The sequence below is a fragment of the Rana temporaria genome, chromosome 1, assembly GCF_905171775.1.
Source record: "Rana temporaria chromosome 1, aRanTem1.1, whole genome shotgun sequence".
Lineage (NCBI taxonomy): Eukaryota > Metazoa > Chordata > Amphibia > Anura > Ranidae > Rana > Rana temporaria.
Genome location: NC_053489.1, coordinates 586921332 through 586945856, shown reverse-complemented (window position 1 = coordinate 586945856; position 24525 = coordinate 586921332). Strand labels below are relative to the sequence as shown.

The 24525-nt window shown below is 44.0% G+C and overlaps 1 protein-coding gene across 7 annotated transcripts in view; it reads left to right on the top strand.

Moving 5' to 3' along the window:
- LIMCH1 (LIM and calponin homology domains 1) overlaps nt 1–24525 on the top strand; it is a 388951-nt gene that overhangs the window by 131378 nt on the left and 233048 nt on the right. For all 7 annotated transcript variants that reach the window (XM_040335035.1, XM_040335040.1, XM_040335041.1 and 4 more), the window contains exon 2: nt 18749–18820. The gene's annotated coding sequence lies outside the window, so the exon portion shown is untranslated. The remainder of the gene's footprint in view (nt 1–18748; nt 18821–24525) is intronic.

Sequence of the window (24525 nt, the reverse complement as noted above, 5' to 3'; positions counted from 1 at the left end):
CGGACCCTCAGAAGAGGAGGTCCTTTCCTCAGGGGAATTGGACGACCTCTTGGACAAGGACCAAGTAGGTTCAGGGATCGAGGATCCGGATACAGAGGAGTCTGGGGCAGTCTCCCTGAGGGAGAGCTGGTGGATCAAGGATTGTCGGACTTGGTCCATAGGGCATTCAACTTGCCAGTACCAGATCTCCAGGTATCGACGGTTTCAGCTTTGGGCTCACTGAGGGCGCCTCAAAGCAATGCTGTGTTTCCGATCCATCCTCTATTAGAGGGAGTTTTGTTCCAAGATTGGAACAAGCCAGATAAGATCTTCTTACCACCTAAGAAGTTCTCTGTCCTATATCCTATGGAAGAAAAATTTTCCAAAAGATGGGCTACTCCTGCAGTGGACGCAGCCATCTCATGTGTTAACAAATCGTTAACATGCCCTGTAGAAAACATACAGGTGTTCAAGGATCCAGTTGATAAGCGCTTGGAAGCACTACTTAAGAACTCCTTCACTACTGCAGGGGCAGTAGTACAGCCAGCTGTGGCTGCGATTGGGGTCGCTCAAGCATTATCGGATCAATTTAAGCAGATGCTTAAACTTATTCCTGCCCAGCAGGCAGAAGAATTTTCGGATGTCCCTAAGGCCATATGTTTTACGGTAGACGCAATCAAGGATTCTATCCAGCAAGCGTCACGTTTATCGTTATCCCTTATCCATATGAGAAGACTCTTATGGTTAAAAAGCTGGGAGGCTGAGCCCCCATGCAAGAAGCTCCTGGTAGGGTTCCCCTTCCATGGAGGACGACTCTTCGGAGAAGACCTAGATAAATACATTCAGACCATTTCAAACGGCAAGAGTACTCTCTTGCCAACTAAGAAGAAGGTTTAGGGGCCTGCGTTTAAACGACAGTATTCCCCTGGGCAGGGGCCCTCTAATGCCAAGCAGTATCGACGGCCTCCTGCAAAAGCAAACTTCGGCTTCAACAGCAAATCACAAGGACAGGCTGTTAGAGGCAAAAGGCAGTGGTTTCGCAAACCAGCAAAACCAGCCCCCAAGCCAACCTTATGAAGGGGCGCCCCCACCCACGAAGGTGGGGGGAAGGCTGCGACTCTTTTCAGAGATTTGGGAAGCCAGCATTCCCGACGAGTGGGTACGGTCTTCCGTGGCCACAGGCTACAAATTAGATTTCCTAAGGTTTCCTCCTCCTCATTTCCAGAAGTCGAGGATTCCAAACGATCCGGAAAAGGGAGCCGCATTAAGATCGGCATTAGATCATCTACTTTCCCAGGAAGTAATAGTAGAGGTACCAGTCCTGGAACAGGGGCTGGGTTTCTACTCCAAACCTATTCATCATCCCAAAATCCAATGGAGATGTCAGGCCAATTTTGGACCTAAAGATGGTAAATGCATATCTAAAGATCCGCTCATTTCGGATGGAATCCGTGCGGTCAGCAGCTGCCACACTCCAGAAGGACGACTTCATGGCGTCCATAGACATAAAGGATGCCTACCTTCATGTTCCAATTTATCAGCCACATCAAAGATATCTACGCTTCATGGTGGCTTCGCGTCACTTCCAATTCGTGGCGCTTCCCTTCGGGTTGGCTACGGCCCCCCGGGTGTTCACGAAGGTCCTAGCTCCGATCCTAGCCAAGCTAAGGATCCAAGGGGTCACGATCCTAGCATACCTGGACGACCTCCTAGTCATAGACCACTCGTCTCCCGGCTTGGAGCGAGCAGTGGCCCTCACGGTCCAATACCTCGAGAGGTTCGGCTGGGTCCTAAATCGAGAAAAGTCAGCTTTCCAGCCCACAAGGCAGTTGGAATATCTCGGCATGAGATTAGACACAGAACAACAAGGAGTGTTCCTACCTCTGAGGAAGGTAAAAGCCATCAAGGAATTAATCCTACTGGTTCTAAGCACTCGCATCCTACAGGCAGCCATCCTGTCAGCATGGAGCAGAAGGCCACAGGCCTTGGATATCCCGTTGCCGCTCTTATCAAGAGTCCGACAAAGTCTGTGTTGGTGGTTAGACCCTCAGAATCTACTGAAGGGGAAGTCTTTCAGCCCAGTGGCTTGGAAGATAGTGACCACAGATGCCAGCCTGACGGGCTGGGGAGCAATTTTGGATGGTTGCACTCGCCAAGGTACTTGGGCAAAGCCAGAGAAGCAGTTGCCCATCAACATCTTGGAGCTCAGAGCTGCTCGACTAGCCCTCAGGGCTTGGACGTCAAAATTGCAGGGGTTCCCGGTGAGAATTCAATCAGACAATGCCACGGCCGTGGCATACATAAATCACCAAGGGGGAACCAGGAGTCAAGCCGCTCAGAGAGAGGTGAGCTTGATTCTCCTATGGGCAGAGGCGCATGTGCCCTGCATATCGGCAATATTCATTCCAGGAGTGGACAACTTTCAGGCGGACTTCTTAAGCCGCCAGACTCTATGGCCGGGGGAATGGTCTCTGCATCCACAAGTCTTTCAAAGCACTCTGCCAAAGATGGGAGTGCCGGACGTGGATATCATGGCATCGAGACTCAACAAGAAAACTAGACAGGTTCATATCCCGCTCAAGGGATCCGATGGCCTGCGGAACCGATGCGTTGGTTTGCCCTTGGCATCAGTTCAAACTTCTTTATGCGTTTCCCCCGCTCCAGTTACTACCCGCCTGCTGCGCAGGATCCGGGTGGAACACATACCAGTCATCCTGGTAGCTCCAGCATGGCCCAGAAGGGCATGGTACTCACTCATCCTAAAGATGGTAGTGGGAGACCCTTGGACTCTTCCTCTACGGCCAGACCTGCTATCGCAAGGTCCGATCCTCCACCCTGCCTTACGGCATCTAAATTTGACGGCCTGGAAGCTGAATCCCTGATTCTCAGGGGTAGAGGTCTGTCTCAGAAAGTAGTCTCTACCCTAATCAGAGCCAGGAAACCGGTCTCTAGGGTGATTATATTACAGGGTCTGGAAGGCCTATGTAGGCTGGTGTGAGTCCAAGCGATGGCTTTCTCGCAAATTTACCATCGATAGAGTATTAAGTTTTCTCCAGCTAGGAGTGGATAAAGGATTGGCATTAAGCACAATCAAAGGACAGATTTCTGCTCTGTCAGTGTGGTTTCAGCGGCCGCTGGCCACCCACTCGCTGTGTTTAAGACCTTCCTTCAAGGGGTCTTACGTATTAGACCTCCAGTTAAATCCCGCTTTGTCCGTGGGATTTAAATCTTGTTCTGTCAAGTTTACAGAAACAACCGTTTGAGCCGTTGGCTGAAATTCCTTTGGTTCTACTGACAAGGAAGTTAGTATTTTTGGTTGCCATAGTTTCCGCAAGAAGAGTTTCGGAGCTAGCGGCCTTATCCTGTAAGGAACCATATCTTGTTTTTCATAAGGACAGGGTCGTTCTCCGCCCTCATCCTTCCTTCCTACGAAGGTCATATCCAGTTTTCATTTGAACCAGGATTTGGTATTGCCATCCTTCTTCCCTAAACCTACTTCCAGAAAGGAAGGGTTGCTGCATACCTTGGATATTGTCAGGGCCATGAAGGCCTATCTTAAAGCTACAAAGAAGATCCGGAAAACAGATGTGCTGTTCATTCTACCGGATGGGCCCAAGAAGGGGCAGGCAGCTGCAAAGTCCACCATTTCTAGGTGGATTAAGCAATTAATCACTCAGGCCTACGGCTTGAAAGGGTTGCCTCCTCCAGTATCATTAAAGGCTCATTCTACTAGAGCCATGGGCGCCTCCTGGGCAGCACACCACCAGATCTCTATGGCTCAAGTTTGCAAGGCGGCAACCTGGTCTTCTGTCCACACGTTTACAAAATTCTACAAGTTGGACGTAAGAAGGAATACTGATACTGCCTTCGGGCAGGCAGTGCTGCAGGCTGCAGTTTGAGACCCTCGGATTCCGGGTGGCTCCTCTTTTTTGAGTTAAATTTAAAATTTAAAATTATTTTTCTCAACTAAGTTGGATTTATTATGATTTGAGTATATCTCTAAATTAAATCCTTTTGTCTTGGAGATGTTCTCCCTCCCCTCATTGTAAGCATTGCTTTGGGACATCCCATAATAGTAATGAATGCGCTCTGTGTCCCGTGATGTACGATAAAGAAAAAGAGATTTTTAATACAGCTTACCTGTAAAATCTTTTCTTGGAGTACATCACGGGACACAGAGCTCCCACCCCTCTTTTTTGAGGACCATTTTGGGAGGCATACTGCTTGCTACAAAACTGAGGTACTCCTCCTATGGGAGGGGGTTATATAGGGAGGGGCATTTCCTGTTTGAAGATTGCCAGTGTCAACACCTGAAGGTACTCCATATAACCCATATAGTAATGAATGCCGCTCTGTGTCCCGTGATGTACTCCAAGAAAAAGATTTTACAGGTAAGCTGTATTAAAAATCTCTTTTTTTCTGCCTCTGAGAAATGATGAGGAAAGGCTTGATGGTGGGCCCTATTGGAAGATGTTGGACTTGATGAAGTCTGTGTTCTTTCTTCTGAAGGATATTCACAAAGACTGGAGCAGCCAAAATCTGGGACAGCTGTACAGGGCTACTAAACAGCTTTTATCTTTCATTTTCAAAGCGTTATCGATTTAACTGTTTACCAAAATGTTTAAATTTAGGATATTCTGTGAATGGTAACTGCCCCTGTTGCTTGTGTTCTCAAACCAACTGTTAAGTTATCAAATGGTTGGTGTCCTAACTAATCATAAATTGCATCACCCTGGTAACTGCAGATCTGAGGCTAAGATGGCAGCTTACTTGAGTGTAAAGGATAGGGGGATTTCGTTGCACTTTTAACTAAAGAAGCTGATTGGCTACTGTTCACAGCTGCTCCAGAATTTGTTACGTCAGTTTTAATAAACCCCCCCCCCTATGTACATTTCAAATGTTTGCATTTTTTGAATACTCTGTTGCATACAAATGTTTTCCTTATTCCAGACAGGTTAAAAGTCCACCATAAGGCTGCATTCACACCTGAACGCGGCATATTGTATCGCGATTTGCTGCGACAAAACGCGTAGTTTTTTAAGCCTAACATACGCCGGAGGGGTGATTAACATTGTCGGCTATGCCGAACGCCAAAAGCCGCCTGAAAAAAAAGGGCCTGGGACTTGTTTTGAGCTTCAGGCGTGGAGATGTGAACCATCTCCATAGCCGACAATGTTAAATCACCCCTCCAGCGTATTGCAGGCTGCAATAGCGTCGCGCTTCAGGCGTTAAAACGCCTAGGTGTGAATGGAGCCTAAGATGTACATGGTTGGGGTTATCAAGGTAGCAAATAAGACCATATCTCCCAAACGATTAGTGTTACCGGCTATAGCCGGCAACAATAGCCATTGTGTTCTGCCAGTAGGGAAAGTTCCCCGCCAGCAGAATACAATAGCATTGCAGGAGAGATTCTCCCATCACCACTAAATCAAGCTATTTTTTTTCCCTTCTACCCATAGTAAAAGGAAAGAAAATGGAATAATCTGACTAAAGCCAGTGATAGACTGTTCTAATCTCAGATGGTCCAGCAGAAACTGACCAAGATTCGAACGACGAATGAGCAGGCTGAATCTACCCAAGCTGATCGATTAATCAACTTGGGTATAACCAGCCTGTTGGATTTTACATGCAATTATTGCCAGCAGCTGTTATAGACACTTGCAATAATCACTGTGTTCTCCTGGCAGGGATGGCTCCCACCCCCCTGCTGGGAGAACACAATGGCTTGATGGGAGGGATTCTCCCATCAGCAATGACTGTTGGGGGAATCAAGCGATTTTCTTTCCATGCAACCCGTGGTTTGCAGGAAAGAAAACTGTTCAATCTATGGAGACCTAAGGGCAGTCAGATGTAAATGAATGTTCATCTGTTTACATCCGATTACCTCTGAGACCGTCTAGGTCTGCATCTCTCAGCTTTTTTCCGACATAAGCGTGATGAATCGGAGGTAGTCAGATCTAAGCAGACAAAAGTCCATTTACATCTGCCTGCCCACAGACTTATCATGGGTCTATAAATCTCTAGGAGGGTGAAACACTACTGACATGGATGTCACATGGAAGTTACATCCATACCGTTTGACTCTTCTTCATCAGGAGACCTGTGCATGAATTCCCTGCTGGTCAGAATGGACCCGACCATTGTCAAAGGACCCTTTATACTGGCCATACACAAGATGATACAGTCTTTCCGTAAAGTTGGTTTGATGTATAAAGCATTGTAACGGAACCCCAAATGGGACAGGGGTTAAATCCGTTCACGATATTCCATTCCATCCAAGACAGCTTATCGACACTCCAACCAACAGGACCCGATCCATCCCATTTCCCCAGAATCAAGACGAGACACGCAGCTCTGTACTTGTTCCAAAATGAATGAATGCTTTAATGGTTTCTTCTTAGCTTTTTATGCAGTACAAGCATGTGACAGAAATTACAGGAACAATCAGACTGTCCACCCCCACCCTGGGGGGGGGGGGGGGCTTCAATACACCTTCAGATGGCTAATTGCTAAACATTCTAGACATCTCGGCGCCGGGCTATAATTATCATGACCTAATCACTGCACATTCCTTCATTAACAGAATTCAACCAAAACACCATCACACAATGCATTCCCCTCAAACCATATCTTTAGACAGACGTTCTGTCTCCGCATACAGCTTGGCAAGTTCCATTACACATCTTATATCAATATAATTCACACAAAGCAGCATCATACAATGAGAGGTCTTTCAGAAGCAGACTCAATTAGCATGTCACTAGCCAGGTCTAATCATATAAATTAGTCGCTATTGACTGGTTGGGTCACAATTAACCAACAACTTGCAATATCTCAAGATCCTGCAATATTTACTATCAGTGATGTCCCCTGTCCTGTAATTTAGGATATCATTTCTCAGTCACCCTATGGCCCTATCGGACATAAGGTGACCCTAGACATAAGACTCCTTGGTGACGCCGGTACAGGAGTACAAAGTCTCTGTTTGTGCCGGGTCATTCCGTTACAAGCATGTCTTCTAAACGCTGAACTAAATGCTTATTTGATTGTACGATCCTAAGATTATAATTCAGCTGTTTTTATATCCCAAACTGATAATACATGTTGGCGTGTAGACTTGAAAGAGACTCCTTTTTGTTCAAGTTTTTGTTATAGAACAAACGGATACAGTTATATGAATATTAAACACATTTTGATTCAAGAAAGCACAAAAATGGCATCATACATGTCTAATGAGACATGTGTAAGATTGTGTGTTGTACACAGAAGTAATGAGACATAACGCACTGTGTTGGGTCTCTGTGACTTGGGTAAAGTTTATCGAAGCGAGGAATGCTAGCAGAAGAACGTACGTACGTCTTTGTTCTGCACCACTGTCTTTTCAAGCAGCAAAAAAGTAGTGCGAACAATATTGTTCCAATAATCTGCAAATCAAAAAGCAATTTGCTGAAGCCAGCTGTTTTTCTTTTAAAATCATCTGGAGTGCCAAAGAGCTCATTTCTAAGTTCGCTCTTCAAGTGGAACGTTTTGTGGTATTCAAGCCGTCCAGACATTTTTTGTTCTTGGGTTGTTTCCTAATTTAAAAGCAAAACCTTCTTTTTTATACAGTATATGTGTTCTAGGCTTCAGCCCAGGTGGGAAAAGGATCTGAAGGCTCTTGGATGGTGGGAAGTCAAATGGGAAGCTGAAAAAGACATCCACACTAGGCGTTTCATGGTTTAATCTGTATATTAGGAGGGATTGGTGTCTCCTTAATCCTTTAATAGATCCATCACATCTTGTGACCATAATCGGATTAACGCGTTTGGTGTAACAGAATATCGTGAACTTCCCCCCCTGAAATAGTTCATTGACCACCTGTAACCAGCAGAGGTTTTTGCAGCTTTTGGTTTCTTTGGCTAGCTGGGGTACAGTGTTGTAAATCATATGGCAACCAAGATTTTAGGTTGTGGGGTCTTATTCGTTGTTAACCAATTAAAAGAAAACTGCCACAAATGGTTGCATTTAGCTTTCCATGTTGAGAAAAATGCAAGAAATCTAATTGGTCACTATGGGCAGCAGATCTAGTTTTGTGCTTTCCTTTTCCTGGTTTTAGTAAATCTGCCCCGTTAGTCAAAAGATGAAATCTGTTTTTAATAGGTTACTGCACATTGCTTGTTTTCATTGCACTTTGCACTGTCTTATTGTATAAACCTAATTAAAGGCTCAATTAACAAGACTACTGCAAAAGGATAAAGAGCCTTATTAAAAAAAAAAAAAAAAAAAAAGTGACAGGTATTTTCAGGCAAGCCTAATGACCTTTAAAAAAAAAAAAAAGTTGCATGGCTGAAAATAAAGATCCTTATCTTTTGGCAAAGCAGAACTTAATTTAACGGCTTCCCAAAACAGTTAGTTTTAAGGCATGCTGTGAATGAAAACTGTCAGTTGTGTTCTCAATTGAGGTGTCAAGCAATCAAATGGCTGTTGTTTTTAGTGATCACATGTGCTGCACCATTGCAGCTGCATGCAGTTGAAACCAAGGCGAAGATGGGAAACTTACTTGGCTTTAAAGAATAGGAGGGCTTGAATGCACTTTAAAGTTTAGTGTTTTGCATGCGATTTGTAATGAGGCAACTGATCTCATATTTGACAATTTATGGCCTTCGGTATTAAGATTTCTATAGGTCACACAGACATATGTGTTACTTAAAGCGGGAGTTCACCCAAAAATCAACTTTCTGCAGTTGGATCCAGCATACTGCTGACATCTGCAGTATGCTGGTCTTTTTTTTTTTGGTACTTATCGTTTTAGCAGTAATTCTTCCATGGCTCTGAGCGGGGATTACTTCCTGGTATAGGCGTTCCCTTCAAGACAACCAAGTTGATTGACAGCCTTCGATAGCGCGTCACGGCTTCCGAAGATACACAAGTGACGCTCGGTAATTTACGACGCCTGCGCAGTCAGCTCTACACGGCAGGCGCCGTAAACAGCCAAGTGTCACCTCGGCTGTTTTCGGAAGCCGTGACGCGCTATCGAAGGCCGTCAATCAACTTGCTTGCCTTCGGGAACGCCCATTCCCCAAAGGATTCCCCGCTCGGAGTGATAGAAGAAATACTGCTATAACGATAAGTACCAAAATAAAATAAAAAAGACCAGCATACTGCAGATGTTAGCAGTATGCTGGATCTAACTGCAGAAAGTTGATTTTTGGGTGAACTCCCGCTTTAAAGGATTGTTAACCCCAGTGACAAATTTTCTCTTTTCTACCTTTTAAGCCTCGTACACACGATCAGTCCATCCGATGAGAACGGTCTGAAGGACCGTTGTCATCGGTTAACCGATAAAGCTGACTGATGGTCCGTCGCGCCCACACACCATCGGTTAAATAACCGATCGTGTCAGAACGCGGTGACGTAAAACACAACGACGTGCTGAAAAAAATGAAGTTCAATGCTTCCAAGCATGCGTCGACTAGATTCTGAGCATGCATGGATTTTTAACCGATGGTTGTGCCTACTAACGATCGGTTTTAAACTATCGGTTAGGGATCCATCGGTTAAATTTTAAAGCTAAATAGGTTATTTAACCATCGGTTAAAAAAAGCCAATGGGGCCCACACGATCGGTTTTGACCGATAAAAACGGTCCATCAGACCGTTGTCCTCTGGTTAACCGATCGTGTGTACGAGGCCTTAAACTTTAAAATGTACCATTCAAAGCTTTTTAATATGTTGATAGTTTGATATGTGCAAAAAATATCCATTGATCTTGTCATAAATTCATAGTTATCCTTTGCACACTTCTGTGTTATCAAAATCTCCATCCTAGTTCTTATCTTGGACTACGGAATAACTGGTTTCTGTGTTGATGAGATTAGGATAGTGGGAGAGGTTTCGCCAATTAGTCTACATAATTAGAGCACCTAGCCTGTGGAATTATATATATATATATATATATATATATATATATATATAGGTGCTGCTTGTCTATAAATGGGTGAATTGGGTCTGTTGAAACTTCTCATCTTCACTTAAGATAGTCCAGTCTATAGACAGACAAATGGGCACATTTGGATTGTTGGGAGTACAATCTGTGTGAGGGACATTGGAAGCGAATAGAAAAGTGGTGGCACAAAAACAAGTGGTTCATCCAGTCTGCCCCCCCACCCCCATTTTTTTGAGTATAGGTCTATGTTTGTCTCAAGCATGTTTGACTCGCTACTTTTTCAGTAAAATAATACTTTCTAAGATTCGTTTTGCAGTTTCCACCTACTTTGAAGTTGGATCCCCGTGTTCTTGATTTTGGTTTCATATTTAAAATCCTGCCCTCTTGAACCTTATTCACCCCCCTCAATGTATTTAAAGGTTTGAGTCCGGTCTCCCCTTTCCCTTCTTTCCTTTTAGTTTGTAAAGTTTACGTTCCTGAAAGTCTCTCTTGATATGTTTTATCCCTTCAGCATTTCACCTTTTTTGTTACCCATCTCTTGACTCATTCCATCTTATCAATATTTTTTTGTAAGTTAGGTTACCAGAACTGGATACAGTCTCACTAAATATCTATATTGGGGAATCGGGACCTCTGTCCTACTACTGGTGACCCCTCTAGTGATGCATTCTAGAATTCTATTCACTTTTCCCACTGCCTGGTCACACTGTTTGCTTATTTTGCAATCATCTGAAATAAGTACCCCCAAAACGTTTTTTTTCCCTCTGTAGTGCTGGCCAACACTGTACCCCCAATGTTGTATTCTGTCAAGAAATGATTTTCCCCCTAGGTGCATTACTTTACATTTAGAAACCTTAAACTGCAGTTTCCACTGATTTTGAGCAATCTTTCAACAATGCCAGATCACGTTCCATGTTAGACACCTCCAGGGATATCAACCCTACTACATACCTTTGTATCATCAGCAAAAAGACATACCTTGTACAACAAACTGTCTTTCTAAAATTAGGTCCATAATTCACATACTCATGCTCCATGAAAAAATAGAAGCCAGCTTTACTGATAGAATGGCTAATATTTGGCTACCCATAGGCCTCAAGTTATCTTCCAGCAGGACCTGAGGTGGACCTTTGAAGCTACTGACTAGGGGCACGCCTATGAGGTGCACCTTTCCCATTGATCCTCCCCCCCTTCTCTTTTCATTTTCTCCATATCTTACATCTATGTTTTGCTGTTACCTTCCCTCTACCCTACTCATGTTTTTCTCTTGTTCTATTGCTTCTTTATCCAACAAACCTTTGGTTATACCACGTACATATAGATTAAATAGAACAGGACCCAGTACTAAGCCTTGTGGTTCACCGCTAGTGACTATTCTCTGTTCAGAGTGAACCCTATTTACAACCACACTCTGATATCTATCCCTTAGCCAACTGTGTATCCACTGAACCACCCAAGGGTAAAGTCCTAGCTCATACACCTTTTGTATTAGATCATTATGGGGAACTGTATCAAAAGCCTGGCTGAAATCAAGATGGGCTATGTCCACAGTACCACCCTAGTCAAAACATTTGTGGTATAGACAAGATGTAGACACATGTTTTGGCACCTGTAGAGCCCTTACATTGTACATGGTAGGCAAGTCTGATACCCAGATAACTCTCCAGGTAATCTCTGGGTGATCCCCATGCAAGTCGAAGGGACTGAAAGCTGTTTCCAGCCAAAGGCTCAGCATAGTACGTCTCTGTCCCTCATTTGCAACTGAATACCTAAAAAAAGCTCCTTTTTTAGCTCCATAGCTCAGATTTTGGTAAACTTCACTCTGATATTGTCAGCCATGCAGTGACTGCAGCCAACCAGAAGCAGTTATTGTTTTGTATTCTCTGACAACACAGTTTATGTGGCTTTTAGACTACAATAGTCAGCAGGGGAGATTCATCCATCCATGCTTTGTGTATGTAAGTGGGGTTGCAGCGGCAATGCACAGTCTGAGTGTGTAAAGAATTTGCATTGGATAATGTAAGACAGTTCACAATAAAGCCTGGGTAAAAACCGCCCAACCGGAAGCACTCATGGGTCCAACTGTGTGTAGGGAGCAAGTTTCAGTCGAACTGACGGTGCCTGTTATCCAAGCTGCATTCTGCCCCTCCTATCTCGATGCCCAAGCAGGAAGGTGTCCATAGAAGTTAGAAGCCCTATGCTTTCCCTCCTTGTCAGGGAACCTTTCCCTGCCACTAGTTCTGTCCTTACCAGATGGGGTACCATGTCTCGACTCTACTTGCTTGCAAAAATACACGCTAAACCTGGGAGCCAATGACCTAAATGGGCTCTGCCTGACCAAGATGGCTGCTAGAGTGAACTTGGGGTGGTTAGGATCCAATTGGATAGCTTCACCAGTGACCCAGAAAAACCATAGAGGAACCATGTTCCTCTTGACTTCCTCTCCAACTGTAATGCTTCTGCGGATGAGCGCCATCTATAGTGGAGATAGTAGACTGCACCTGCCCTACATGTAGATAGGGAAATATGTTGGTTTTTCTCATTCACACTGTGTGGATGGGTGTATCTATTAATTTCTCTTGTTCAACACTGTGGTCTGAATAAGGGAAATCTTAACATGTATGGCTAACCATAGTCTATGTAACTGTGGGTGTGGGGGGTGTGTCTTGTTTACATACATTGTGCTAAAGGTGTCCTTTTTTTCATGTTGGAAAATTGGGAGGTTTCCATCTTACTTTATATTTGGCCCCCTCCAATGTGGAGGAGCTGTGACGCCTTGTTAAAATGCAAAGGGCAGCGTGCACAAAGTGCTCCTGTATATGAGTCTCTAGTACTAAATACAACATAATTCAACTTCTTTGATCATCTAGACAATTTACTGTGTTTTTAATTCTTTATTTTTATTATGTCTGATATTCTCAGTCAACAAATACAACACGTCTCATTTGGAATTCCTGCAGGGATTTGTGCCAGAATTATTCACTTCTGTATGTGCTAGGGGAAAAAAAAGTTTGAAGTTGTGCAGAATTTCCTAATTGGGTCATAAGTTTAAGAAAACTGGTATGTGATACACAGAAAATATGATCGTTATCTACATACCATTCCGTTTCATTACCATGACCCAAAAATGGCTTTTTTCAAGTTATTAGCGGTCTGGTCTGCAGTTTGTGGTTAGACAACACCAATGGCTGGTTGCTGCTGGAAGATCCACTGTGTGTCTGAGTTGTATTTTTAATGGAAGCCACAATACATACCATCATGTATTATTATATTATTACAGTGTCTTGTTCATTTGACATGTCTGTACTGATATGTGGGCAAGACAGATCTGTTTGCCAAAGAAATTTTTCAACGGTGAGTAAATTAATGCTACGAGGCTAGGGTCAAAAAGGGGTTTCACTTTTCTACTGTATTGGGTTTTAGTTTGCTGCTTCTTATTGGCCAACCTTGCATGGTACGATTTTTCTCATGCAATGCAGATGGTTTCAGCACACCCTAGCAATATATAGCAGGCCATATAAAGAGTTTCAAGGAAACCTGGCCTGTGATAACAGAGGCTGCCATTGCTGACCTTTCCATATTAGAAAGTTGCTTGGCTGTTATTCTGAACATCTTGCTTCAGTACTTTGTGCCATCAACACAGAACAAGTACGCAGACAAGAACTTCTAACTTTCATGGTATGGTTACTTGTTTTAGGACACTGACTTACTATGGAATCCAGAACAGAACAACAGCCAAGTAACCATAATTTTCACGAGGAGGCAAGGCAACCCCGTTATTGTCCTATGATAGGGAACCTGTGAGCATAGATGTATCGGAGCTGATTTCATTTTAATTTTTTTTATTACATTTTTTTTTTTTTAAAGGCGCATTCTGCACACTAGTAAATGATTGACCAAAATGTGTTTTTCTGCCAATCTGAATATCGCCCCCACCAGCCGTACAGCAAGGGGCCTTTGCTGTACTGTGCAAAATTTCAACATTATATTGAAATAATGGTACTTGAAAAAATAACTTAACAACCCCAATTCATAATTACTGTCGGTGTTTTAATTCTTTCTGCTGCATTACCCATGCCTTTTTAGTGTTTTTAAGCATGCAAATAAAGTGCATCCGGAAAGTATTCACATCGCTTCACTTTTTCCATTCATTATTTTCCTCAAAATTCTACAAACCATACCCCATAATGGACAATGTGAAAGAAGTTTGTTTTATAATCTTTGCAATTTTCTTTTTATAAATAAAAATGAATAAATCATAAGTATTCACAGCCTTTGCCATGACACTTAAAATGTAGCTCAGGTGCATCCTGTTTCCACTGATAATCTTTGAGATGTTTCTACAACTTGTTTGGAGTCCACCTGTGGTAAATTCAGTGATTGGACATGATTTGGAAAAGGTGCACACCTGTCCTAATATAAGGTCCCACAGTTAACAGTGCATGTCAGAGCACAAACCAAGCCATGATGTAAAAGGAATTGTCTGTAGACCTCCGAGACAGGATTGTATCAAGACACAGATCTGGGGAAGGATACTGAAAATGTCTGCAGAATTGAAGGTCCCAATGAGCACAGTGGCCTCCATCATCTGTAAATGGAAGAAGTTTGGAACCACCAGGACTCTTCCTTGAGAGGGGCTTCCCGACCAAACTAAGCTATCAGGGAGAAGAACCTTGGTCAGGAGGTGACCAGGAATCCGATGGTCACTCTGACAGAGCTCCAGCGTTTCTCTGTGGAGAGAAGAGAACCTTCCAGAAGAACAACCATCTCTGCAGCACTCCACCAATCACGCATGCATGGTAGAGTGCCTGATGGAAGGCCATTCCTCAGTGTTTTAATTCGACAGGACAGCCTGCCTGGAGTTTGCCAAAAGGCAGCTGAAGGACTCTCAGACCAGTGTAGGCAGTGAAGGAGCTGAATGCTACGAGCACGTAACCTTGACTTTCTCTCACTTGTCGGCAATCTCCTAACCCCACTGGAGACATCATACCCGTGGACGGTCCATGCCTTTACAGCATGGCTTCCTACAGTGTAGGCCTGTAAAAGGAGCCGAATACTCCAAGCACGCAGCCTTGCCTCACTTGTCGGCGATCGCTCAACTCCACTGGTGACGTCCTACCGCGGGGACACTCCACGCTGTTACAGCATGACTTCCTGATTCCTTGAGGCTCCAGGGATTGCCTCTCTTCTTCCAACTGAACCGGCTGGAACCGTCGCACACACCGACGGCGCACACCATGAAGAAACCCCTATACAGATTAGCCCATTTACACTGTTATCTTAAGTGTTCTTAATCCTGTTTTAATTAATAAAAATCTGGGATACTACACATCCTTCATGCTCTCTTCCTGTGAATACATATGTACATGTTGTTTTTAATTTTTTGAATTTTGCAAAGATTTCAAACTTTCACGTTGTCATTATGGGGTATTTTTTTTGTAGAATTTTGAGGGAAAATAATGAATTTAATAAATTTTGGAATAAGGCTGTAACGTAACCAAAATGTGGAAAAAGTAAAGATCTGTAATACTTTACAGATGCACTGTAGACCTAAAGGAGCTAGGGGAGCAGTCTTTTTTAAAATATAGTGTTACTTTAGGACTAGACAGATTAGGGGAAATAATAATGATTTGAGTTTGGTTTTATGCTGGCTAAAAAAAATCTGTCCCATGAGATTAAGGCAACCACATTTAAACAGTGCCAAGTTCCAGGTTTTTCAGGCTTCCAGGTGTTCAGATTTTGGATATTGATCCTTGGAATCCATTTCAAAACCGAGCTATTTGTACTATATAAAATATGATTATATATTTTTTAAAGATCTAAATTGTGTCTTTTATTATGAAAACTGTTTTATTTTAAGCAATATGTAATTGTTCTCATTAGTGCTGCATTGCAGCACTATAAGACCTAGTCCTCCGTGTTTGTTTGAATTTAAAATGTGCAAATTCTAATTTAGGTTAGTGAGCCTTTTTTTATTAAATGACCCAGAAGTTGCCATTGTTGCCATCATTTTGAAGGGACAGCGTCCTCCAATCGTTTTTATCCTTCTTTCACTAATTTGTAACGGAGTCAGAAACAAACATGCCATGATGGGCATCTATGGGTTTTTGTTTTCTTTGTCGCCTTCTCCCACCAGCCCCCTGCATATTCAAACAAGTGTTTTTTTTTAATAACTTTTTAAATGCCTTACCTGAAATTCAAAAAATGTCTTCTTGGCCCCTCTGACATCGTCAGACGGACAGCTTGGAGCAAGGGTCAAGGCATCCCTTTCTCCTGGCACTGTCGGTCACATTCGCTAAAATCCATAGGAGATGTAGACAATACCGTACCATTAATCGCAATGCCTGGATTGCAGCTTGGTGTACTCTGCACTGTCTGGAATTGAGGAAGAAAATTATCCGATGTGACAATAGTGAAAAACCCTCCTCCATATAATGTATGTAACCACTAAGCCCTGTAGTCCTAACGGCTACAGTGGCTGCACGCAGTGACAACAATGCAGTGCATTTATTATTGTCCCCTGCCAAAACAAGTGTTATTCACTACCAGTATCGGCAGACTTTTTTAAATAAATGAAAACGCCACAAAATATAGAAAGTATGCATTAACAATTGACATTTAATGTTTCAGCTGATAACTTGCCTATAGTTCTGCTTTAATAACATTCTACCGAATACATTTTTTTTGGGTCCATTCGTACTGCATATTGCAGTAATGTTGGTGTTTATGGCGTGCTGCAGTACTACATTTGATTCATTTTGCGCCCAGTTCTGTAAAATGACTTCTACTCTTTATTTTATATTGGCACATTGTGGCACTACAAAGTATCACATGCTCTACCATGCATTGTGGTATTTCACACCTTTTTTAACCACTTCAGCCCCTGAAGATTTGGCTGCCCAATGACCGGGCCATTTTTTGCGATTTGGCACTACGTCACTTTAACTGACAATTGCGCGGTCGTGCAACACTGTACCCAAACAAAATTGAGTTCCTTTTTCTCCTCGCAATAGAGCTTTCTTTTGGTGGTATTTGATCATCTCTCTAATTTTATTATATATATATATATATATATATCACTTTTTTTTGCGCCAAAAACTAAATAAAGAGTAACAATTTTATGAAAAAAAACCACAATATTTTGTACTTTGTTATAATAAATATCCCCGTGTTTTTTTTCTCAGTTTTTTAGGCCGATGTATATTTTTCTACATATTTTTGGTAATAAAAATCGCAATAAACGTATATTGATTGGTTTTCGCAAAAGTTATAGCGTCTACAAAATGGGAGATAGATTTATGGCATTTTTATTATCATTACTAGTAATGGCGGCGATCTGCGACTTTTATTGGTACTGCGACATTATGGCGGATACATCACACACTTTTGACACATTTTTGGGACCATTGGCATTCATACAGCGTTCATTGCTATAAAAATGCACTGATTACTGTAAAAATGTCACTGGCAGGGAAGGGGTTAATTATGTTCCCTAATGTGTGTTCTAACTGAAGGAGGGATGGGACTGACTAGAGGAAATTGCAGATCATGGTTCATTAGGAACTCACGATCTGCATTTCCTCAGCTCACAGAACAGGAATGTGTGCGTGTTTACACACACACACACACGTCCCTGTTCTGCCTCTCGTGCCCGGAAATCGCTCACGGCCGGCGGTAATCGTGACCACCGGTCACCAGCATCTGCACACTCCGCGATGCAGCGCGCGCCTGCTAGCCGCTTAAAGCGACCGTCGTACAGCTACGATGGTTTGCCCAGTGGAGCCAACCTGCCGCAGTATAACTGCGGCGGCTGGTCCGCAAGCGGTTAATAAGCAATGGGTGTGAATAGGTCCATAATGCCGAGCTATCTCCAATTACAATGGTAGAGACCAGGTTTGTTGGCTGTGACGCATTTAATACAGCAGAACGCTATAAAGTTAGAGTTATTTCTTGCAATATTTAAAGTATGCATGCACACTCATGTCTTTATTATTTTACATATAAAGCTCTTGGAGGTGAAGTAGCTGTGCGCAGAGTGGGCAGTGCAAGCTGAACTATCCCTGAACTGAATAATAGATGAGGCAACGTTGATGGAGATGGCAGGTGTTAAAACAATTGTAAATAACCGTACGTGTGTGCCTCCAAGTCCCGGTAACAGATGAGCGGTTGACATGAGGCAGCATGTGAAGGAAGTAACATACAAAGTATAGTACCTTTTTGTTCAGTATTAAAAGCAAATGTAAACTATTGCTCTTTAAAGAAAAACGATATGAATATCTGAGCGGGGGGGTGGTGGGTTTGAGGCAACTGGCATTGCAAGCATTAATAATAAATAAAAAAATGGGTGTAATTCCCCCCCCCCCAACAGTGTTATTTGCCCAAGATTTACCAGCTACTATGCAATGTGAGGGCAACCTGTTTGTTACAACCTTCTGTTAAATATCTTAAGTAAAGTTTGTGTTGATTATGTGGAAAACCGAAAATTTAGCCATCTTAAAATTTGATGGACTTCCCGATCTCAAACAAGAACTTTTTTATATTGTCCTATAGCCAGCTGTCTCATTCTAAGCTGCCTGTAGAAAATTGCATTTAAATCTAAATTGTATAGGATGGTGCAGGACAGTGTGATAATAGATCCATATATTTCAATGATGTATACCTTTTGGTAATGGGATCTAATTTTTAGTCTTATAACCCCACCACCTTCACTTCACTTCAATCTACACAAGCTCTGAGATTTTCAGAACTGACTTCATACTTGTGCAACCCATTTTTTGTTTCTTAAATGCCAAAATATTTCTTGCAAATGGTAATAATAATTTTTTGTTTCCCTTCTCTTTGTCAGCAAGTTACGGGTAGAAGCTTTGGCGACAAAGACTTTCGCACGGGACTGGAAAATGGAATCCTTCCTCTGCGAGTAAGCTAATTTCTTATTTTGTTCTTGGTGGATGAATAGTGCTCATTATGTGGAAGACATGTGCTCTGTAAGGCAGATGTTTAGGAGTAAAAGAAAAAAGAAATTAGAAGGACCTCTTCTAATTTCTGTTGTGTCTTTGTGATTGGAAGTTAAGGTACACAGACAGCAAAAATAGCCCTGCAGAGAGAAAAAAAAAATGTTTTTAGATAGTCCTCTTCCAGCATAGGTAGCCAGCAGATGTTGGTGTTGCAGGTCAGAATTGCAGGTTGAACTTGGGTATCTAAGTCAAAGGATGGCAACATAATGAACTTTAAAGCTGAACTTCAGTGAACTGACAAGGGTTAAAGCAGAGTTCCAGTTCCCCAAACATTTTTTTTTTTTAAATAGTGCTCTGTAATTGTCTAAACAGGTACATAACATTTGCAACATGTAATACTGTATGTGTTGCACTTTTATTTTTCTTGAAAAACTTGTTTTTTACTTGCAGATCTTGGAAGCAGGCAGGTTCCATTTTAGCTGTGGGCATCTGGAGCCCGTCTGTCTTCATTTCTGGATTTCCGCACAGCTGGCTACCCAGCATACACCTTATGATCTAGCGCACATGTGCAGTAATGCTGCTGCATAACTCTCCTTCCTGACAGGTTGCCAATGTGCAATTTTGGCAGTAGGCGATTCTCAAGGGCTCCTGGGATACACACTTCCTTCCTACAGAGTGTGTCCCGCTGGGGCTCAGATTTATAGAGCATGCCTACTTCCAGGAGGTTCATGGTTTGATCACCAGACTATCGGTAGAACTGTATGAAAAAACTGAGCATGCCAGTCTGCCTGGTGACCTCTCTCATACCTGTCTTGTCATAACACAAAATCGAGCAAAAGAAGACCCTATATAGGGTTTGCATTGTGAATTATAGCATGTTTAACCAAAGAATTCTGAACAGATACGGCACATCTTCAAAGCATTCCGCATGCCGGCATGTTCTGAAGGTCTGACATTCCGTAAGCATTTGTCCTTATAAACTGAATTTAAAAGCCATAAACCTCATTGCTTCAGTAGGGGAAGTAGGCCACAGTATAGTTTTGTTTTATTACCCACTGGTTAATCTTACAGCAATGTGACGGCACAGAGGACCCTGACTGTTGTGTCATTGGGGGGAGGAAGGGTTTAATCCCATTTTATGTTAGAAAAAATCTCTTCTTTTCATTTAACACTTTACCTAATACAAACATTTTTTTTTTTAAAGATTCTAGATTTGATATATGGGAGCAGACAAGTATTTCTCATTTGAAAATATAAGCAACACCCAATATCAATTCTATGTTGGTTCCCTGAGTGCAACATCATGCTTCTTGAGCAATGGTGGAGTTTGTGGGCACCTACAGTAAATCTAAAAAGTTTAAATGGCAGGTTTCTGTGACGTAAAAAAATTAGACAAAGATAAATTCAGAACTTGTTCCACCTTTTTAATGTGACCTATAAACTGTACAACTCAGTTGAACAACAAACTGAAATCTTTTAGGTAGCGGGAAGTAAAAGTAAAAAATAAAATAATATGGTTGGAAAAGTGTGCACACTCTTAAACTAATACTTTGTTGAAGCACCCTTTTGGTTTTATTACAGCATTCTTTTTGGGTACAAGTCTATCAGCATGGCACATCTTGACTTGGCAATATTTGCCCACTCTTCTTTGCAAAAACACTCCTCCAAATCTGTCACATTGCGAAGGCATCTCCTGTGCACAGCCTTCTTCAGATCACCCCACAGGTTTTTCAATCATATTCAGGTCTAGGCTCTGGCTGGGACATTCCAAAACTTTAATCTTCTATTGAAGTCATCCCTTTATTGATTTGGATGTGTGCTTTGGGTCGTTGTCATGCTGGAAGATGAAGTTCCTCTTTATGTTCAGCTTTCTAACAGAACCTCAAGGTTTTGTGCCAATATTGACTGGTATTTGGAACTGTTCATAATTCCCTTGACCTTGACTAAGGCCCTATTCCAGCTGAAGAAAAAACGCTCCAAAGCATGATGCTGCCACCACCATGCTTGTGGGTATGGTATTCTTTTGGTAACGTGCAGTGATGTTTTTGCGCCAAACATATCTTTTGGAATTAAGGCCAAAAAGTTCAACCTTGGTTTCATCAGACCATAACACATTTTCCCACATGCTTTTGGGAGACTTGAGACGTGGTTTTGCAAAATTGAGCTGGGGTTGGATGTTTTTCTTGGTAAGAAAAGGCTTCCTTCTTGCCACTCTACCCCATAGCCCAGACATATGAAGAATACGGGAGATTGTTGTCACATGTACCACACAGCCAATACTTGCCAGACATTCCTGCAGCTCCTTTAATGTTGCTGTAGGCCTGTTGGCAGTCTCTCTGACCAGTTTTCTTCTCGTTTGTTCATCGATTTCGGAGGGACATCCTGTTCTTGGTAATGTCACTGTTGTGCCATATTTTCTCCAGTTGATGATGACTACCTTCACTGTGTTCCGTGGTATATCTAATTCCTTGGAAATCCTTTTGTTGTAGGATGCTAGAAAATGACAGCTGAACTTTATTTGGGTTTAATCAGAAGCACTTTAAATGATGGAGGTGTGTACTGACTCTATTTAACATGAGTTTGAGGCTACAGTAGGTGTTTGTGATATTGTGTTTTTTAGCACCACAGCATCGCGCTGATTCTCGGCGACATGGTGCCGAGATCTCGCCGATATCTCGCACTCACTGGAATAGTGACAGCACATCCCAGCAAGCGCGTCATAGAAGCGACGGGAGATCCGACTTGGATTCCCGCCAATTCTACACGTGTGCGGCGTTTGTTATGAATCCTGAGGGGGAAGTCCCCGCGGGATTTTAAATAAAAATCCGGCATGGGTTCCCCCCTCAGGAGCATACCGGGCCCTTAGGTCTGTTATGGGTTGTAAGGAGAGCCCCCCTACGCCGAAAAAAACGGCGTAGGAGGTCCCCCCTACAATCCATACCAGACCCGTATCCAAAGCACGCTACCCGGCCAGCCAGGAAGGGAGTGGGGACGAGCGAGCGCCCCCCCCCCTCCTGAGCCGTACCAGGCTGCATGCCCTCAACATGGGGGGGTTGGGTGCTCTGGGGCAGGGGGGCGCACTGCGGCCCCCCCCACCTCAGAGCACCCTGTCCCCATGTTGATGAGGACAGGGCCCCTTCCCGACAACCCTGGCCGTTGGTTGTCGGGGTATGCGGGCGGGAGGCTTATCGGAATCTGGGAGCCCCCTTTAATAAGGGGGCCCCAGATACCGGCCCCCCCACCCTAAGTGAATGGATATGGGGTACATCGTACCCCTAACCATTCACCTGTAGGAAAAATGTCAAAGTTAATAAACACACCACACAAGGGTTTTTAAATAATGTATTTTTCTGCCCCGGAGGCTCCCCCTGTCTTCTTTATTAGCTCTTTTACCAGGGGAGCTTCTTCTTTGACGTCTTCGGGTGGTTGGGGGCCGCCGTCTGGTTCTCTTCCACCGCCGGGTGGGGTCGCCTTTAAAAAAGCCCCCACCCCCCGGCGGGTTTCCTCCGGCGTCTTCGGTGGGGGGGCTTCTTCTTCCGCTATCCCGACGGGTCTTCTCCGCTATCCGGGGGGTCTTCTCAACTCTCCGGGGGTCTCCTTCTATGTTCGCCGCTCTCCGCTGTTGACTTGGCGCACCCCGGTTCTTCCTCTCGCTGTCCGGTGCCTTCTTCCGTGCTGTACGTCTTCTTCTCCTTCCGTGCTGTGAGTTCTTCTTCCGTGCTGTGACGTCATGTTCTTCACTTCTCTTCTTCTCCCGATGTTGACACGTCGCCTTTCCTCGCTGCAATGACGTGTGCGCGGCTTGCATCGGACCTATATAGGCCTCACAATCCCATCATGCTCTGGTACCTACCCATGTGATACCTACCCACGTGGGTAGGTATCACATGGGTAGGTACCAGAGCATGATGGGATTGTGAGGTCTATATAAATCCGATGCAAGCCACGCACACGTCATTGCAGCGAGGAAAGGCAACGTGTCAACATCGGGAGAAGAAGAGAAGTGAAGAACATGACGTCACAGCACGGAAGAAGAACTCACAGCACGGAAGGAGAAGAAGACGTACAGCACGGAAGAAGAAGGCACCGGACAGCGAGAGGAAGAACGGGGTGCGCCGAGTCAACAGCGGAGAGCGGCGAACATAGGAGACCCCCGGAGAGTGAGAAGACCCCCCGGATAGCGGAGAAGACCCGTCGGGATAGCGGAAGAAGAAGCCCCCCCACCGAAGACGCCGGAGGAAACCCGCCGGGGGTGGGTGCTTTTTTAAAAGCGACCCCCCCCCCCGGCAGTGGAAGAGAACCAGACGGCGGCCCCCACCCACCCGAAGACGTCGAAGAAGCTCCCCCTGGTTAAAGAGCTAATAAAGAAGACAGGGGGAGCCTCCGGAGCAGAAAAATAAATTATTTAAAAACCCTTGTGTGGTTGTGTTTATTAACTTTGACATTTTTCCTACAGGTGAATGGTTAGGGGTACGATGTACCCCATATCCATTCACTTAGGGTGGGGGGGCCGGTATCTGGGGCCCCCTTATTAAAGGGGGCTCCCAGATTCCGATAAGCCTCCCGCCCGCATACCCCGACAACCAACGGCCAGGGTTGTCGGGAAGGGGCCCTGTCCTCATCAACATGGGGACAGGGTGCTCTGAGGTGGGGGGGCCGCAGTGCGCCCCCCTGCCCCAGAGCACCCAACCCCCCCATGTTGAGGGCATGCAGCCTGGTACGACTCAGGAGGGGGGGGGGGGCGCTCGCTCGTCCCCACTCCCTTCCTGGCCGGGCCGGGGTAGCGTGCTTTGGATACGGGTCTGGTATGGATTGTAGGGGGGACCTCCTACGCCGTTTTTTTCGGTGTAGGGGGGCTCTCCTTACAACCCATAACAGACCTAAGGGCCCGGTATGCTCCTGAGGGGGGAACCCATGCCGGATTTTTATTTAAAATCCGGCGGGGACTTCCCCCTCAGGATTCATAACAAACGCCGCACACGTGTAGAATTGGCGGGAATCCAAGTCGGATCTCCCGTCGCTTCTATGACGGCTCTGTCTCCATCGCGGCAAGCCAGCTCGGCGTTGGCTCCCGCGATGGGGCTCGTAGGTGGTCAATCTCGCCGAGAAAGGGAGCGAGATTGACACAATATCGCGTGCACCTACTGTAGGTTCACACTGCTGCGAATTCTTTTGCGAATTTGAGCCGTTGCGATAACAATATTATCATTTATTAGAGCAACAGAAGACCGATGAGGTCTTTCCTCTGATCAATTTGCGCTTTTCTCCTTTCACCACATTCCTTGTCAATACACCTGATTGGCTTCCAGTCTTGCCCCTCACTTTTTCATTGTGAGTGCTGCTTTATAGGGGGCTTCAAAAGACTAATACAAGGTTAAATGTAGATACCTTCACTATTTGAGTTAAAATAATAATTTAAAGATATAGTAGAAAAAGCCTAGCTGCATTTTTAACTGTTCTATCTATGGATAGTTCAGGTATAAATGATTAGCACTTTTGTTTTAAAATTAACGAGGTTCTGAGTTTAATTCCCACAAAAGACACTTTCTGCATAAGGTGTTTAAGACCCCTTTCACACTGGGGCGCTTTGCAGCCTGCAAAGCGCCCTGAAACAGCCGCTGCTGTCTCTCCAGTGTGAAAGTCCCGAGGGCTTTCAAACTGGAGCGGT